The following is an 8,318-nucleotide window of genomic DNA, read 5'->3' as shown; positions in this document are numbered from 1 at the left end:
TTGGGCCTCCCTTCTTTTTTTTTTTTTTCTTGGATGGGGATTGTCTGGGCCTCCCTTCTGAAGCTGCTGCCCCCGCGACCCGACCCCGGATAGGCGGAAGAAAATGGATGGATGGATGGATGGATGGATGGAGTTTTACAGAGAAAGCACATAAAGCTGCCAGGTAACTGACTAGTTTATTTTGATAATTTATGAGATTTACTTTAAAAAAGAGGAAACAGCTGCAGTAACTGCAATAGTTTTGACTTTGTACTTGAAAAATCTTGAAGTAAAATGATTTACTTTAATGACAAATGAACAGATTGTTGTTATTTCTTGCTTTTCAACACAGATGTGAAAGCTGTTTTTCTTCTTTATGTAGTGATATAGTGAAACTGGAAAATGGCAGAAGCAGACCAGTGAGTGTTTGTGCAGCAGAAACACTGAAAACTTTCAATAGCTCTTGTTCAGCAGGCCACTGTGTGTGTTCAGCCCTGTGGGATTATTGATTAAATTGGTAATGTAGCCAGAGTCCCACTGAGACATGTTGTGCTTTACAAACAGATGAAATACTGAAGAGCGATGAGCTTTGTGTTCATCTAAGTGATGCAGTTCGTTTGTGTTCATATGCAGACCATCTGCAACTCAAGAGAATGTAGCTGCCAAAAGAGATGSTATAAGTGTGATGAAGAATCCCCCAGCTGCCACAACCGAACACTTGAGTGGTGAGTTTTAGTGATTGAAATGTTTGCTTTATATATATATGTGGGAAGAAAAAAAAAGAAGAACCAGAGCTGCTCTGCTATTCAAGTCAAAGTGACTTCAGTCCATGCTGGTGGAACAAAATAGGTGATGATAATTGAAATTCATCATCTATTTCCCTTCAAGTTAGAGTCTGTTCTCTTTTTTGTATCTGGTACTTTGTGCTTTCTGCAGTTAGTTTCCTGATACATTTTATCTCCCCTTCTGAATTTTCCTCTTGACATTTCCTCTTCACAAAATTGATCTTAAAGGTTTTTTTTTTTTTTTACATCTACCCATTGCTTTTTTTCCCCTCAAAAATGCCTCCTCAAACTCACGTATTTGGTAGAGTTTCAAATAGCACAGTTGATGAATAAAGCCAGAAACCAATTGTTACCAGCTTATTATTATTCATATTATTTATTTATTTATTTATTTTTTTTGTTTACTGACAGAGGGGGCTGTGGTTATAAGAATAAAATCAACTTCAGAATCTTAATTAATCAAACAACCATGAAAAGATTTGTATTATATTATACACAACAGGATGGAAAAAGAATATGATCAAATAAGTTTAACTTCATGTTCACCAAATAATTAGTGTATTTGTTGGTAATTGTGTATCCTATGTGTTATTCACACCAAGGAATATGCAAGTGTTAAGCTAACCTTTGTTTTGTCTTTTTTTGGTGGAATATCTAGACTACTGTATATACTGTAGATTCATTCATTCATTCATTCATTCATTCATTCATTCATTAAGGTTCTTAGAAATTGTACACAGTTCAAGTTTGTATATAATGGTTAAATCTTATGGATAAAATGCAGATGTAAAATGGAAAATAAATATAAGACTATATCAAAGTGTCTTGCATTCACAAAGAATGCCTGGTTCACAAATAATAGTGGGTTATTTTCTCATACTGCGTGAAGAGGATGCATACACACAGGAATTGTGTTTCTGCATACACGAGGCTTTCATTCAGTTTTCAGCTGTAAATCACTGTGGCTTTGTAAGGACCAATTCTTGTCAACATGACTTCAGTCTAATGTCAAGCTGTTTCCACTTCAGCAGAATTATAACCCTTAAATGTTGTAGATCATACTGGCAAATGGATAAATAAAACACAACAGACTCGAGTAAATTTGAAAGCTGTTCACTTGTTTCAGCTCAGTGAATGTAAGCTGTGATGCATTTTACTCATTAGTGATCTAAAGGACACATTTTCTTCCACAATTAGCAGTCAGTCACTTCCTGACTGCTTAAGCTCAAGCCTCTTGCAAACCTTTAATAGCAATAGGCAGGCACAGAGGACTTTTAAAAGCACAGACAGTATTGTTGGCATAAAAATGCATCTGTCGACAAGCTTGCATCGCATTGGATCAATTTTACATACTTTTGTTGGTCTAAAATCTGATTTCAAAATTTTTTTTCATGGGTCATTTAACAAATTGCTTTGAAAAGCTAGCTTTAAAAAGTGAGACAAAAAAGACAAAAATACTATTTATTAATATAATTATAGCTTTTTTTAGGGGTTCAACGATACATGTACCCTATCAAACCGTATCGAACAGCGCTTTAGGTTCGATGCACACTTGTATCAAACAATACAGATTTTTAAATTTTATTTTATCAACTTGTCTTCTGAAGATGCTCTGTGTTGAAGGATCAGTGGATCTGTGTTTGACTACTCCACCTAGGCTGCATTTTTGAGTGCAGATCCACTGAGAAACTTGCTGTTTCAGCAACATTTAATTTAAAAACTGTACTTTTGAGGTTAAACAAATATTCATAATTAATTTAAATAAATTACAAGTTAAAAGGGGCATGGAAATTTCTCTTTTTTGTATAAAAAAAACTATCGAACCGTGAGACTAAAGTATCGAATCGAACCGAATCGTGAATTTTCTGTATCGTTGCACCCCTACTTTTTTTTGTAGATAGCATTAGCGCAGCACATCAAAGTTTCATTTGATTTTGAGAAATCTCACAATCCATTAGCTGTTCCAGAGGCCTGAATGCTCTCTGACAGATTAGTTGGGCTTGTTATCCTCAACTTCAGTCAAACATTTTCCCCTCATAATGCATCTCAAACCTATCTCCATTGTACCTATCTTTCTTTTTTTCTGTTTCTCAATGAAGATTTTCATTAAAGACAAATCCAACTTATGGAACCATGTTAAAAATGAGGTCCTGCTACACTCASACCCTATTCAAAYCTGAGATAATTGCCTGTTTAAATAATCAGGCAGTGGAAACAATAGTGTCAGATAGAGGAGAAAACAAAAGCTGCAGTGAGCACTGCATTGAGGTTACAGACTGTCACATCTAATCCTCGACCCTCAGCGCTGCCAATCAAGTCAGTCCATTTAGCTGCTGCTGACAAGGGTCGGATGTGAATGTGATGAGAGTGAAAGGGAACTCCCACAGAGAGGCAGATGTGGCAACAGCAACTGATTATTCCTCCTGCTGTAGCTGCTGATTATTTATTTATTATCTGAAAATTATCGAGTCCTGGGAGTGCTGGGCTCTATTGATAACAAAACCAAAGAGTGAGTGTGGGGAGAACAGGAGGGAGGCTCAGAGATGTGCCTCTTCCTCCCACCTCGGTCTGTGGAAACTAGGAGGATTGATGACTAAAGGCATCAGGGATTTTTTTTTTTCTGATGTAAAGAATAAAATGAGTGTTTTGCACCCCAGGCAAGATTTTAGTGTTGGTACTGACCCCCTATTGAGAAGACACTAGTGGTTTAACACAAGATGTCATTTTCTAAATGATATCAAGAATTATGTTTTGTGAAAAATGGGTTATAAATACATTCTATTCAGATTGGTCTCACTATGAAACTGAAGTCTTTCTGCAAACTTAGACACCAGAGCATTCAAACATTTGTCTTTAGTTTCTGTCTTGAAGCAGAATGGGGCTTAGGAGCCTGGGGTAAGAGTGGGTGTGCAATTATTTTTGAGCCATTACACTGAAACTACAGAGAAAACATACAGTACAACTAAAATCCACTCTAAATACAAACATTTCTTATCATCAAATAATAAAATAATGTTTTGTTAGTTGGGTTATAAGAAGCCATTGTTGTGTGAGAGCATAAACTTGGGATTTGGTTGGTTGATGATGAACTCTCTGGAGTTGTGCTAATGTATCATCACCACTGAGCTCTGCTAATTTGATTTATTTCAGCTTATTGCTGTTGATTGAAATTGGGATCTAGTTCCTGTAAAACCTTATGGAACCACTGTTGGGATCACATGGGCTTTAGGAATAACACAAAGAACTGTTGYCTCATTTGAGGCAACAGTGACTCAAATAACCACCCGTTACAACCAAGGTAGGCAGAAGAGCATCTCTGAACGCACAGTACGTCGAACTTTGAGGCAGATGGGCTTCAGCAGCAGAAGACCATACCGGGTGCCACTCCTTTCAGCTAAGAACAGGAAACTGAGGCTACAATTTGCACAAGCTCATCGAAATTGGACAAGAGAAGATTGGAAAAACATTGCCTGGTCTGATGAGTCTCGATTTCTGCTGCGACATTCGGATGGTAGGGTCAGAATTTGGCGTCAACAACATGAAAGCATGGATCCATCCTGCCTTGTATCAACAGTTCAGGCTGSTGGTGGTGGTGGTGTCATGGTGTGGGGAATCTTTTCTTGGCACTCTTTGGGCCCCTTGGTACCAATTGAGCATCGTTGCAACGCCACAGCCTACCTGAGTATTGTTGCTGACCATGTCCATCCCTTTATGACCACAATGTACCCAACATCTGATGGCTACTTTCAGCAGGATAATGCACCATGTCATAAAGCTGGAATCATCTCAGACTGGTTTCTTGAACATGACAATGAGTTCACTGTACTCAAATGGCCTCCACAGTCACCAGATCTCAATCCAATAGAGCATCTTTGGGATGTGGTGGAACGGGAGATTCGCATCATGGATGTGCAGCCGACAAATCTGCGGCAACTGTGTGATGCCATCATGTCAATATGGACCAAAATCTCTGAGGAATGCTTCCAGCACCTTGTTGAATSTATGCCACGAAGAATTGAGGCAGTTCTGAATGCAAAAGGGGGTCCAACCCRTTACTAGCGTGGTGTATCTAATAAAGTGGCCGGTGAGTGTATATAAGGCGTAACTCCCACTGAGTTAAATTGCATATGACCATGATACAAGATCTCTAGGGTTAGGGTCAGGTATATAAGTAAACTGAGATATTTAGTCACCACTCCAATCGTTTCATGATCTTCTCTTAGCATTCATTACAAGGGAGCATCATTGTCAGGTACACTTATAAAAATGCACCAACAGAGTTCAACTCATGTTTAAAAGAAACCTGTTTAAATGTCAATTTTTATTTTTATTTTTATTTATTTATTTTTTAGTTACAATCAACAGAATACAAAGCACTTCTGCAACCAATGGCTCCCATATACAGTATGATAAACAGCCGGAGAGCAAACCTTGGAGAACCAGCTGTATATTTCATTGTCATGAGTCTTGAGCTTCGATCATTGCTCAACTTTGTGTGAGCTGTAAGACTTTATTGTTTCCATGTTTCTTCAATAAACAGAAATCCCCCTTTGTGCCTGTAATCTGTCATTTGTAGTGGGGACATGAAGATAAGAAATGATTGATGCCAGGCAGAAACAAAATACTAGTACTGGTACATTTCAGATTACACATAAAGAAATGTCATCAAAATTTAAGATTACAAAGTCGCAAACATTATTATTTTTTTTCTATCCCAAGTGCTAACATTATCACAACTCAGATAATATACACAGCCTGCCCCCCCCCCCCCAAAAAAAAAAAACGTTGCCATAAAAAAGTCACACTCTAATATTTTGTTGGACCGCCTTTAGCTTTGATTACATAATGCATCCTCTGTGTTTCAGTAAACTTCTACATTGTCACAATATTTATTTCCATCCAGTGTTGCATCAGTTTTTCACCAACATCGTGCATTGGTGATGGTAGAGTCTGACCGCTGCACAAAGCCTTCTCCGGCACATCCCAAAGATTCTCATGGACTCTGTGGAGCCAATCCATGTGTGAAAATTATGTCTCATGCTGCCTGAAGCACTCTTTCACAATTGCAGCCTGATGAAACCTGGCATTGTCATCTTGGAATATGGCCATGCCATCAGGGATGAAACTATCCATTGATGGAATAACCTGGTCAGTCATCATATTCAGGTAGTCAGCTGAAATCATTCTTTGAGCTCATAATGTTACTGTACCTAGACCTGACCATTGACCAGACAATAAATATTGTTTATCAGAAAATATTTTACAACTGATGATATGTGACTAAAATACAATCAAGTATATTATATAGCTGGATCAAACAGCTCCAGTAAAATAAACTAAAACTCATGTCCTATTTTTTTTTCTTTGGCAGTTGCACTTTTTAATTCAAACTCTCAGTCATGTTCACTGATTCTGCCTTCTTGGATTTTGAAACTCTTGGATGCATTTAAACAAAGAAAAAAAATAGTAAATGCTGCAAGCAAACCTTTTCCAAAGTGGGTGGTTTGTCTGAATCCCCCTGAACACCAGACATACACCCCCTATATGCTGACCCACGCGTTTCCGTGTCTAGACATAAAATACCGCCCCCGACTTTCCTGTGCTTTTTCGTACAGTTGATACCACTGACTGATGAAGTTGCCACCCCCTAGGGGAAAAAAAACAACAAAACAAAACAGTCATTTAATATGAATAGAAAAGAGTTAGAAATAGTGCTCACTAAAAACAGACAACACGATGGACTTACTGCTCAGCAGTCATCCATTGTTTAATCTTCTTAAATGGGATCTATAATATTTAAATTATAGTTAACAGTGTCCTTTCTGAATATTAACTTCTTTAATTTTTGTTTTGTCTTTCTTTGCACTCKTATATTCTATCTGGTTGTGCACTTTGTTATGTTCCTGCCTGGCAAACTCAATGACTTGAAACTTCCCTTTCCTAGCTTCTCAGGTATAACGTTAAGAATTCCCCTCTTTCTCACTCATGCTTGATTAATTTCAGCTGCATTAACTTTACTGACTCGTCATTCCTGACCTCCTCCAAATGCCACCCTGCAGAGAAACTCCTCATTCCAGCCGTGCTGTCAACCTCACTCTGTTAGATGCCTCACCTCATCTTCCTTCTTCAACATCTTTATCAAACCTTCTTTGTTTATTACAAAGGAATTTAGAGCTCAACACGGGGTGCAGTCAATGGTTGAAACTCATTAGACTGAGCTATGCACATTTCTCATTACACCACAGGAAAAAAGAAAAAGAAAAGACCAAGGTGGTAAAAGCAGCATTTAATTTGATCAACCCCATTGTTATTAATTACAAGTCTGGAGAGGCGTCATGTGATCCATTATAGCGCTGTATGTGTGTTTGGCAAAACACACAGGAGCATATTGTGGGAAAAGGAGGAAATACACTYCATGGAAAGATCTTCTCTCAGTTGAGAAAAAAGGCTATGAATAAAAACAACTGCCTCATATATCAGCAACCAAACACAGAGACCTGTTTTACTCCACTATGCCTCGATCACCCAAAAGAGTCAAGATAATATTTCCTCCTACATTCTATTTAATAAAGGCTCACCTTTTCTCCACAGAGAATTTCACACTAATAATTCTTGTTTCTACCTGTTAGACAAAGAGAAAAGTCTTGAGCACAGTGGTCTAAGTTAAACACCAGAGATTTTACACGTGGGACTAAAATCTGTCATACTTCTCCTCATCTTTAATATTAGGTTTCACTGACCCTTTCATTCTATTAACATTTTTGTTATAAGTCAGTGGGTATTTCTGTTTATGCATTATTTGTCATGGTTTTCAGAAGCTTTGGACCCAGAATGCATATCTAACACAAGGAGTTCGGAAATGCAACATAATTTTATTACAAACAAAAACCAAAAGGCTAATGAGGCAGCATGACTTAACTGGGGAGTAGCACTACGAGGCACCGAGAAGCAAAAGTCATCACAGGGAAACATTAGGGGAATCATTCACGGCATAAGAAACAACAATTCTCGAATGGAAATAAAACAAAAAGCAAACAAAATAGACTGGGACTGATGAGAAGTGACTGCAGCTGTGAGTGAGGGGGCAGGTGGAGATGGATGTAACAGACTGACTGGAAACTGAGGCTTATATATACAGTATCAGCTTACCAATTGTAAATATGAAGTCACCCATTTTCTGATGTAATAATTTATTATAGTCATTTTAATGATAGAACTGTAAAGAGCCATATGTGTAGAGTGTTGACCCAAGAAAAAATAACATCGCAGAACTTAACCTGTCCACTAAACAGGTGACTGCAATTTTATTTCTCCCCATAGTTTCTGTTTTAATTGACACGTAAACATTTCGCACCTATTCATCCGCTGACTCATTTGTCTTAAACTTGGGCATGGCTGCACACAGACAAATGCAATTAGAGTTCTATGCTAATTGTTTCCGCAGAGCTTGTTGACATTGACACTGTCATGTTAATCCAATTGGGATGTGACTCATGATCCAGCCAGGTGTATCACAAAGCTGAATGGCTCTGTGTGTGTGTGTGTGTGTGGGGG

Source organism: Austrofundulus limnaeus, unplaced genomic scaffold (genome assembly GCF_001266775.1).
Source record: "Austrofundulus limnaeus strain Quisiro unplaced genomic scaffold, Austrofundulus_limnaeus-1.0 Scaffold459, whole genome shotgun sequence".
Classification (NCBI taxonomy): Eukaryota; Metazoa; Chordata; class Actinopteri; order Cyprinodontiformes; family Rivulidae; genus Austrofundulus; species Austrofundulus limnaeus.
This window is presented reverse-complemented; position numbering follows the sequence as displayed.